Raw genomic sequence first — 11646 nt, forward strand, 5'->3', positions numbered from 1 at the left:
CCTACAGCAGCCAGGTTCCTGAAGGTTTCCCGCATCACATCTCTGTAGAGTTTCTTCTGGGAACGTGTCAGCAAAGCCCACTCTACCTGTGTGAAATTCACAGCCACATCCTCAAGGGTCACTGACTCCTAAAATATCACAAATACATTTTCAGGAAGAAGAGTGAGCCTGACATTATCTGGGGACCTGTACTTCAATTCCCAGGCAGTTCACAGACTCTGTGAACCCCAAACTTCCACTGCATGACCTGGCTGGTGGACAGGTTCACAGGCCCTCCCACATACCTTTTCTTATGCTCAAGTTGACCATTCCCATGAACAAACAGCAGAAGAGAAGCACATTTCTCAATGGCAAGTTGAGATGTACTAAAATCTCATTGTATGGTATGTAGCATTTCTCTAAGTGCTGCTATCAGCCAGTGTGGTGGTATATACCTGTAATCCTAGCACATGGGAGACTGAGGCAGGAGGATCACAAGTTCGAGGTCACACTGGGCTACATAGCAAGATTCTGATTCAAAAAAAACTAGTCCTCCCACCAACTGTACAAAGTAGAGATAACACCATCAGTCTTAAGACTTTTATTCTTAGGGCTGGGGTGTGGCTCAAGTGGCAGAGTGCTTACTTTGCAAGGGGGAACCCCAGGTTCAAACCCCATTACCACCACCATTAAAAAATTAAAAAGAAAAAAAAAAGACTTTGTATTCTTACAAATACTCATTAACTCATCCTACCTCCTTTATTGATAAGAGAAGGAGCTTACCAATCCAGTTGACAAGAACTCAGTCTGCCTAATCAGTTTATACACATACAAGCAGGACGGCATTTGCTTCCTGTTTTCCCCCTAAAACTTTGTACCTTTCTTACATGCTCCATAGAAACAGTCCACCTGAGTAGCCCCCAAAATCTCCCAAGGCAATGATGAATTCATTATTGGGCATACTAATTGTGCTTATTGGACACTATTAACTAGTGTCCATTTGCTAATGAGCTCCATTTCACGACAGTTGGTACAACTTGTTATCTGGGAATCATGGCACATCCTCAGTGATCACACTAAGGGACAACATTTGTATGCTCGAACCTGGTGCTCTACAGATCAAATTTAGCTCAAAACTAGGTAAGATAAATACATGGCAGAGAAATTAGGTAACTATCATTGACAATAATTTACTATATACTCCAAAATGGGAAGGAGAACATTTTTAATGTGTCTAACACAAAGAAATAGTAAATGTTTGAGATGATGGATATGTAATCTATTCATCACATATTGTGAACAAGTACTGAAATATCATAGAGTGCCCCATTAAAAAAAAAAAAAACAGTTGTCATGTACTAATTAAAAACTTGGAAAACATGCTACTTAAACCTTTTGTTGAGGAATGTCAAAAGGGAATGAAAAGGGGGGAAAGAGGAAGATAAAAAGATGCAATGTCACCAAGATATCTCTCATACATATTTATAAAATTCAGGAGGTGTGGCTCAAGTGGTAGAGCATCTGCTTTGCAAGTGTGAAATCCTGAGTTCAAACCCCAGTCCCACCAAAAAATAAGTAAGTAAAATAATTACCATTTGCCGGACACCACTGGCTCACACCTGTAATCCTAGCTACTCAGGAGGCAGAGATCAGGAGTCGAAGTTCAAAACCAGCCCTGGCAAACAGTTGCAAGGCCCTATCTCAAAAACACCCATCACAAAAAAAAGGGCTGGCAGAGTGGCTCAAGCCGTAGAGTGCCTGCCTAGCAAGCGTGAAGCCTTGGGTTCAAACTCCAGTACCATCAAAACATAAAATTAAAATTAAATTTAAAAAATTCCCCTAAATTCCTCCAAAATAGTAGTCAACCAAAATACTTGACCAAGGCTACTAGGAATAACAAATTCTACCAATGCTGAAAAATCTTCTGAGGGGGAAAAGCAGCAGCTTGTCTAACACACAGAAAGGACTTTCAAACTATAACATTAAGGACTTTAACATGAAACTAGGTAACTTATCTTGGCCCAGATAAGCCTCTAGGATGCCGAAGTGCTTATGTCATAAGATTTGGGAGTCTTGTTTGAATTAACTCACCAAACTATTAACCAGTGGGGTTTAATCAAGGTTGTTTTGTTAATTTGAAGATGGCAGAGTAATAAGTGGAAGTGGAGATGAAGTTCATTACTGAGTCACCAACGGCAGGCACTATTCCAATAAGTGGTTTACTTTTTAATTTAATATTACTTTCTGTGATGATAGTAAGTAGGTAACACACTATGCATAAGTATTTATTTCTAGTCTTTTCCTGTAGGAAAAGGGATGCTTTGGCAATTTAGACAACAGGTCATGAAATGAGAAATGAGAAAAGAACAGGTGGGTTCCTTCAAGAATGCCACCAACCACTACAACAGCAGCAGCAACAAGCCTTTTAACTGTCCCTAGTCCAGAGCCATCCTTTGCTTGACATTCACTAGAACTCCTCTTGGTCACTAGAATAAGCAGGATATAGACAACAATGACTGTTTATGTTTGCTTTTCTGCTTTTTGACTTTTAATCTTTAGGTACTTACAGTTGGTTTAAAATAAAGTTCTGTGACTGAACATAAAAAAAAGAAGAAAAGTCAACCTGAGGGGCTGGTGGAGTGGCTCAAGCACTAAGAACGCCTTCCTAGCAAGCATGAAGCTGCCAAAGGGGGGGAGGGGGTTAAAAAAATAAAGTCAGCCTGAAAAACCCTGAGTAAAAGAAACCCTAGGAATGAATAATCTAGCCCACACCCTCAGACCCTAGCATTTCTGAAACATTCCTAGGCACAGAAAATGCTCATAAACCTTTCCATTGCAATTCCATTAGGACTCATTTTCTCAAAGGAGGCGAAACTAAAACAACACTGCTTAGTGAAAAATAACAGATGGTAAAGAAAAAGAAATAGGAAAAGTAAGAAAAATAACCACAGAATCACTTATGGTATATGACAGAAGTTAGGCAGGGATCTGTTGTGACTGCCTATGGCCATGTTAGGAACTTTTTTTTTGGTGAGGCTGAGGCTTAAACTCAGGGCTTCATGCTTGCAGTGAAGACACTCTTACTGCTTGAGCCACACCTCCAGTTCATTTTACTTTGGTTGTTTTGCAGACGGAGTCTTGAGAACAACTTACCTGGGCTGGCCTCGAAATGCTATCAATCTCAGCCTCCCAAGTATTAGAGTGAACAAAAGGAAGCCATGTTAGAACTGGACCCCCTCCAGCCTTGAAGGTGACTTACTGGAAACTTCACCTGGCCTGGAATGACCCACCCTTAAGCCATTATCTCAGGAGGGTTAGAGGGTCATTGAGGATTATCATGTCCAGTGACCTTCCTGGGACTTCTCCACCTATCTCCTTTATCCACCCCCAGTCTGTAAGCAGCTATGGGCTCCAGCTCTCTTGCCTGGGACCCGCTCAGTAGGACCACTTCTCGACAATAAACCCTGTGCTGGCGTTTTGAGCCATCTACCCACCTATCCAGTCTGCACCTTTCATTCTAACACCAAGTAGCTAGGATTACAGGCATGAGCCACCAGCACCCAGCTGATGTTAGGAATCTTAATGAGGATCTTAAGTATATTTAGATTGCTATTAAAATCGTACCAAAACCTTTTACCTCACTTTCTTTTTAATATATTTCTTTTTTTCTTTGTTTTTTGAGACAGGGTCTCACCATGTAGACTAGGCTTGCCTGAAACTCATGATTCTCCTGCCTCAGTCTCCTTCATGCTGGGATTATAGGCATATACCACTACAGCCAACTTTGTCTTTTGATGATAAACACAAAGAATTAAGGATGAAAAAGCACATCCTAGTTTGTGTGCATGTTTGTCTTGAAATGTAGCAATCTTGAGTTTCAATTCACAGATTTGGGAGAAAATACAGAGTAGTGCATGTCACAGCAGGTTTGAGTACCTGAAGTCACCAGGTTGGCAGTCACAGGACAGAAGACAGACAAAGGGGTAGGTGTTCAAGGTCTAAGCATCCTACTTGTGAAGCCAATTATAACGGTCACCTGCAGATGTGTGTCAATGTGGCACAGATAAAAAGAATGTGCAAAACCTTATTAGTCCACAACTGAGGGCTTGAGAGGGTTTTGTTTTGTTCTGTTTTGGGTATTGAGGTTTGAATCACTCCACCAGCCCTGTTTCGTGTTGGGAATTTTTGAGATAAAGTCACAGGAACTATTTGCCCAGGGCTGGCTTCCAACCTCCATCCTCCTTATCTCTGCCTCCTGAGCTTGAGCCACTGGTACCTGGTTAAAGGAAGAGTCTTAACAGAGCAAGAAAAGGAGCTCCCAAGGCTTCACTGCACTTATCAGGAAAGTGAGTTCACTCTGTCAGGGAAATGTGAGTTCATTCCCATGGGCAGAGGGCTAAAGTGGTCTGAGTCTCCTGCCAGCTGCAAAGGAGGAAGCCCCCAGGATTTCTGATCACCTTATCTTGATCTGGGCAGAGAGAAGTGGAATACTGTGGGTTAAATGCTGAACTCACATTACTTCCCACTTCCTGTCCAGCATGGAAGACAGAAGGCAACATTCTCATTCACACAAGGAAAAAAACAAACTCGGTAACAATTTTATTATGGCTTTTTTTGGTGTGGCACTGGGGACTGAACCCAGATCTTAGGCCTGCGCTATCACTTGAGCTACACCAAGCTCCCCCTCCCCTTTTGTTGAGATAGAGTCTTGCTGGCTTTGAATTTCCAACCCTCCTTCCTCAGCATACCAAGAAGCTGGAATTACAGGCGTGCACCAAACACACATGGCTCTCAACTCTTCTAGACTCAGAGAAGTAAAGACAAGAGGAAAACCTGTTTCCAAACTGAGGAGACAAAGAGGCAGAACCAGAGAATCTTAACTTACTGGAACAGAAATCTGTAAGCAGAACAAGGGTAGGTCACGGTGAACTGCTCAAGGATGAGTGTGAACTACTTTGAGTGGTAAAAACTATAGAGGTCCAGTTTCAGGGGATCCCACAAACTACACAGTGTTACCCTCAGAAACCCTACCAGGTTCTCATAATGAAGATCAGAGAAAATGACTTCCTGCTTCCCACAGAACGAGGGAAAAAATTGGCTATTTTGAAATAAGTCAGAAGAATTTCATTTTGCATAAGTACTCTCTTGAAAGGAAATTAATTCCCAAATGCCTAACCAACCAGGTTTCCACAGACAACTTCAAGAGTAAGTGAAGAACCTAATTCCAATCCATTCTGAACTTTCTGCATAACACCAGAAAAGAAAGAGAATCCAACTTCCATAGTTACCCATGGGACTATTCTAATGTCCATGTGTAAACAACACTAATAAAAACAATGACAAGAACACAGAAGAAGCAGGAAATATAGGTCATCAATGAAAAAAATGAATTGAGAGAAAGCATTTCTCAGAAGCCACAGACATTGTACTTACCACAAAGACTTCCAATCAACTGTCTTCCCTGTGATCAAAGGGCTGGAGGCAACCATGGTGAAAGAACCAAAGAAAATCAGGAAAATGGATATGATATTAACACAGAGGGATGGGGATGTAGCTCAATGGTAGAGAATTTGCCTAGGATTCATAAGGCCCTGGGTTCCATTCCCAACACCAGAAAAAAAATTAGAACTCCCATAAAGAAATTGTGCAAGTGCAAGGCACTGGTGGCTCATGCCTCTGGCTACTTGAGAGGTCTGTGGTTTCAAGGCCAGCCTGGGCAAATAGTTCTCAAGACCCCATATCCAAAATAGACTGGAGGTGTGACTCAAGTGGTAGAGTGCCAGCATCTGTTTTGCAAGTGAGAAGCACCCTGAGTTCAACTCCTAGAACCACACACACACACACAAAATGTCAGTTTAAAGTATTACAAATAAAACCATCACTGTAAGTATTCCAAAGAATTTGAGCAAGCATAACAATCAAATAATGCATGAAAAGAACTGAAATGATGTAGTCTAGAGAAAAAAATGGAATAAAGTTGAGAGAATGTATTAACAGTATGTCTGCATTTCAAGAATTATTGAGCCAGGTGCCAGTGGCTCACACCTATAATCCTAGCTACTCAGGAGGCTCTGAATTCAAAGCCAGCCCTGGGGCAATTAGTTCACAAGACCCTATCTCAAAAATACCCAACACACACAAAAAAAAGAACTGGCAGAGTGGCTCAAGTGATTGAGCATCTACCTAGCCTACCTAGCAAGTGTGAGGCCATGAGTTCAAACCCCAATTCCTCCAAAAAAGAGAAAAATTATTGAAAAGTTCTTCAGAAAGAAGCATTTAAGAACTCTGATCACATAAATAAATCAGTGCTGGAAAATAAATAGAAGCACAAGAAGTCTTTACTTTCTTTATTCTTATCTGTATTAACAAATAAACATTCTTTCAAACTGGTAATACCAACAAAGTACTGGGTGCTTATAGTTCCTGATACAGAAAATGAGCTATAGTAACTGCATATGGGATGGGAAGGAGTAAGATGTTTTTTGGGATTTTTTTGGTAGTACTGGGGTTTGAACTCAGGGCCTTGTGCTTGCTAGGCAGGAACTCTACTGCTTGAGCTACACCTCCAGTCTATTATAATGTTATTTTAATTTAGATTCACATTACTCACATATAGATATTGCTAATGCTGTGAAATTACATTTAAAAATTTAGGAAACAAGTATACTTCATATCATAACGGAGGAGAGAAAATACATAAAAATGGAAAATACAAAACAATCACATAAAATGGGCCCAGTGGCTCAAACCAGTAATCCTAGCTACACAGGGGACAGAGATCTGGAAGAAGTCAGCCCCAGCAAATAGACAAATAGTTTGCAAGACCTTATCTCAAGAAAACCCATCACGAAAAAGGGCTGGTGGAGTGGCTCAACTCAAGGTGTAGGCCCTGAGTTCAAGCCTCAGTGCCACCAAAAAAAAAAAAAAAAATCAGCTTGGTCCTGATGTCTCATGTCTGTAGTCCTAGATACTTGGAAGTCAAGAGATTGGAAGATCTCCATTTGAGACTGGCCCAGGGAAATAGTTTGAAAGACCCCACCTCCAAAATATCCAGAGCAAAAATGACCTGCAGATGTGGCTCAAGCAGAAGAGCACCTAAACCTTGAAGTCCCTAGTTCAAACTCCAGCCCCACTAAAAAAAAAAAAAGGCCAAGACAAAGAGATTAAATACAAAGCTATGCAGAGAGAGACTTCATTCTAGCAATAATCCAAAAGCTCTTTGGAGGCTCTATAAATTTGAGACTAATCAAGCTATACCTCAAAGAAAATAGCAAGGCATAAAGACAATGATAAAGGCCTCAGTTCTTTCAAGAAGACATGCTCCTTAATATGTATCCCCTAAACACAGCATGAAACCACGAGGCAAAAAAAAAAAAATTCAATAGAAGGAAAATTCACAGACCCACAATTAAATCAGAGGACTTCAATACACCTGTACCAGAAATTGACAGCCCAAAGAGAAAATTAGCAGTCACATAGTTGAAATCAATAGCATCACCCTCCAATGGAGTTATGTGATATTGCAGTATATTTCATTCAACTGCAGAATACACACTCTTATCAAGATCACAAAGGATATTCACCAACCCAGACTGCATTCTGAGCTACAAAATCTACCTTGCCAGGAGTAGTGTAGTGGTGCATGCCTGTAATCCCAGGACTCAGGAGGGGAAGCAGAAGGATGATGAGTTTCAGGCAAGCTTGGTCTATTCATTCAGACCCTGTGTCAAGAAAAACAAAACAAAACAACAAAACAGTCCTTGGGCTGATGGAGTGGCACAAGTGGTAGAGTGCCTGCCTAGTAAGTGTGAGGCTGAGTTCAAGCCTCCAAAATAATAATAGTCCTTAAAAACCTAAAGGAATAGAAACCATGTAAGGCATGCTTTCATACCACATAGGAATTAAACTGGAAATTAGTAACGCAACCATAATTGGAAAACCTCCAAGGAATGGATTAAATTTTGAACTTTGAAATGACACATGTGAAAGGGAAGTCTCAAAAGATGTTATGTATTTGAAAATGATCCTGTATCTTTTTGGGGTTTTTTCCAAGATGGGGTCCTCTTATGTAGTCCAAGTGGCCTGAATCTTCTAATCCTGTGCCTTCACCTCCTAAGTGCAATGAGCACAGATCTTAACATCAGTTGTGCAGAAAAAGCGGTTCATGAGGAGAAACTTAAAAGCAATGAATGCAAACACTAGAAAAGAAAGACCTTGCTGGGTGCTGGTGGCTCAGGCCTATAATCCTAGCTACTCAGGACACAGAGATCAGAAGGATCACAGTTTGAGACCAGCCCAGGCAAAAAGCTCATCTGACCCTATGTTGAAAAAAACCATTACAAAAAAGGGCTGGTGGAGTGTCTCAAGTGGCAGAATGACTGCTTAGGAAGTGTTAGGCCCTGAGTGAGTTCAAATGCCAGCACTACAAAAAAAGACAAAGATCTGAACTCAGTGGTCTACATTGGATTTCATAAATCCATATAAATGAGAGCAAGATAATCTGAAATCAAGCACAGAAAAATAATGACAAAAGATATCAATAATATTACACACAAGAAATAGGTAGAAGCTGGGTGCCAGTGGCTCATGCCTATAAGCCCAGCCACTTGGGAGGCTGAGATCAGAACTGAGGCTGAGGTTCAAGGTCTACCTGGGCAAATAGTTCTCCAGACCCCATCTCCAAAATAAGCAGAGCAAGCTGGGTGCAACTGGCTCACATCTGTAATACTAGCTAGCTACTCAGGAGGAAGAGATCAGGAGGACTGAAGTTCAAAGCCAGCCTAGGCAAATAGTTTGCAAGACCCTATCTCAAAAAAACCATCACAAAAAAAAAGGCTGGTGGAGTGGCTCAAAGTATAGGCCCTGAGTTCAAACTCCAGTAACAACAACAACAAAAAAAGATAAAGCTCTCACCAGACTGTAAACCATGCACAGAAACAGCACTTCTGTCCTTAACCTAAACTTTTAGGTGGTTTCTCCCTATTAAAAACCTCATATGTATCTCATGCATAACATTAAAATTATGGAATGGCAATCCCAGAAATGTGCATAGGAAACTGCAGGAACCTGTCAATCACCCTGCCAATTATGAGCTAATTATCCTAGGGAAGTCCCCAGGGGTGGACCTCTACCCTTGCCCCCCACCCTATAAAAGCCCAGCAAATCCCTTAGAGTACACCATTACATTTAGAGTTCCTTCCTTTTTGAACCTACAACAAGCTAAGGCACACACTCCAATTTCCCACTTACTGTCTCAAAAAATTATTAGCTAAACTGATCAGCAGAAACAAAACACTAAGCAAACTTTCCTGAAGTTTGTCTCCCCCTCCAGGTCTCTGATCTGACTACCCTTAGCCTAAGCCAGCATAACCCCTCCTTTATGTCACCCTAAGGACAGGTGACCTCAGGGACATGTCTTCTGTCCCAGAAGCTGATGCTGCCCCTCCATCACCCTCCTCTTCCCCCTTCTTTCTCCTCCTGTTTGCTCCTCCCTAGAAAGCAGTGTTGCTAGGCCTTGCCCTTTGGTCGCCCCACCACTGACAACCTCCTTTCAATAAGCTAAGGTCCCCACTCCATCTGTATTTCATAAACACTGTCTAGGTGAGACAGGGGTCCGGAACTTACAGGGTCAATGTGCATACTAGTTGGGGAGATAACATCTGAACCTCCCCCAGACCATCCAGAATCGCCTCTTTTGTCTTTAACACTGCAGTGCTTGTGGTACCTTGCATCCTGCAGAGGGGAGTGAGAAAAACCGGTTCCAACCAGTTCTGAAAGCATGCATCCTGTAGCCCAACTGTAGCCTTTGGTAACTTTCAGGTGCTTTTCTCTACCTAGGACTTCATAAATATTACTTGCATCTCATGCATATAACTAGAGTGAATTATGGACAGGGGCAGGCTTAGTCAGAAATAAGTGATATGACATCTGGCTGTCAGTCAAATCTGCGAATCGCCCAGCCCCACCTGCAAAGAAGGCCAGGTGTTTCCCTACAGCCGCACCAAAACCACATAAAAGACCCCCAGACATCGTTTCTCCTTTAAAGGAATTACTCTCGCTTTCAATAAACCTTGCCGCTTTGCTACTCTCTGGGCTCAATTCTTTGATCCCAACCCCAGACAAAAGCCTGACACGACCCCAAGATCCCCAGCCCACCTGTAGCCCCTCCTCTCCCCCTTCTTTCCCCCCTTGTTCGCTCCTCCCCGGAAAGCACAGCCCTGCTCGGCCTCGCGCGTGAGACCGTGCGGACCTTGCACTCGGGGCTGTCCCGCCTCCACCTGCGCTTCGTTCGTAAACCCTGTGACACACAGGTCAAGCATGACAACGATTATGCCCAAGGACAACCTCAAGCCCCACCTCGGTGTCTCCCTTTCCACCTGAGCCCCAACGACATTGGCACCCCGTCACCGCAGTCTGGGGACACGCGAGGCTCGGGTGGGCGCGGGAGCTGCCCTGAGAGGGCTCCGCACCTGGGCCGCGTCGCCCGTAGGTAGAGGACAGGACGCCAGGGTCACGCCCGGGCACCCAGCCCCAGTCCGGGGACCGAGGGCCACGCTAGCGGCGACTTGGGCCCCAGACTCCGGAGCTCCCGTGGGGACGCCAGGTCTGTCACAGCCACTTCAGGCCGGTTCCAACCTCATCATCTGGGGACTCCGGTCACACTCACCATTTCCGCCTCCTACGGGCACCCGGGTCCTCCGACCGCCCCGGCGGCACACGCAGATCACAGCGGGAGAGCCGTGCAGTCTCTCTCACCACCTCCCGTGCCATTGCGATAATGGCGGCGCCAGAAAAAAAACGCAGCCTGCAGGCTAAAAAGCGGCTCCTCCTCCTGCTGGCCTCTGATTGGACAGTCAGTACAGCTCCCGCCCCTCTCCGCTTCTGATTGGCTAGAAATCCAGGACCCATCCCCTAGCACCTGAATGACAGGAAAAGAGATTTGTCTACCTCCCACTGAGTGTGGACCAGGTCACTGATGCCAGCCACACCCCTTTGCAGGACAGGCAGCCTCTCTAGTCCCTGTGCAGTGCATCCTGCGGATTCATTGTATTAAACAGAACCTGCTCCTGGCACTTCAAAGAGGACGCTGCTTTTTCCATCAGGAAAATAGACCAGGAGCCTGCTGAAGGAATTCACCACTCCGTGTCCTAAGGAGACAGCCCCTGATCTCAGAAAAGTAGCGGTGCCTGGCCTAGGTGAGGCCTCACTGGACCAGGACAAAAGGCCTGGTGCTGTCACACTTCAGGAACTTGGGATCTGGCACTTGGCTTCATGGACAAGAATGTCTCCAACCTGATCTCTCAGTCTACACATCATCAGCCAAGAAAGTAATAACATGCCAACAGGGGGATTAAATTATTAACTACAAGGAAAAACTAGCTTTCTCACCAGTACAAAGGATTCAAGAGCAAAGTTTTTAAAAAACACACGCACACAAACAACTCTGAACCAGCTCAGACAAGCAGCCTGCTTCACCCCAGGCACACACAACGAAAACCCGCACTCAGAATGTAAAGCACATTCTCAAACTTGAGCGAGACACTGAACGCTGAAATGGAGTCCCAGAGTCCATCAGTCTTAGGTGCAATCACTCAGCCCTGATGTCCTTCTCCTCCCCGTGGGAAACCACTCCATTCAATGCCTTAATATTCACCAGAGGGACACTCA

At 43.8% G+C, this 11646-nt stretch overlaps 2 long non-coding RNA genes across 2 annotated transcripts; both read right to left on the reverse strand.

Annotated features, from left to right (window-relative positions):
* Window positions 1–7584, reverse strand: LOC141416660 (uncharacterized). The gene is made up of 2 exons (XR_012441280.1): window positions 5413–7584; window positions 1–128 (listed from the first exon to the last, which is right to left on the reverse strand). It is a non-coding gene; the product is annotated as an uncharacterized lncRNA (long non-coding RNA).
* Window positions 7585–8123: 539 nt separating this feature from the next.
* Window positions 8124–10915, reverse strand: LOC141416661 (uncharacterized). Its single transcript, XR_012441282.1, has 2 exons — window positions 10646–10915; window positions 8124–9711 (listed from the first exon to the last, which is right to left on the reverse strand). It is a non-coding gene; the product is annotated as an uncharacterized lncRNA (long non-coding RNA).
* Window positions 10916–11646: the final 731 nt, after the last annotated feature.

Source organism: Castor canadensis, chromosome 14 (assembly GCF_047511655.1).
Source record: "Castor canadensis chromosome 14, mCasCan1.hap1v2, whole genome shotgun sequence".
Lineage (NCBI taxonomy): Eukaryota > Metazoa > Chordata > Mammalia > Rodentia > Castoridae > Castor > Castor canadensis.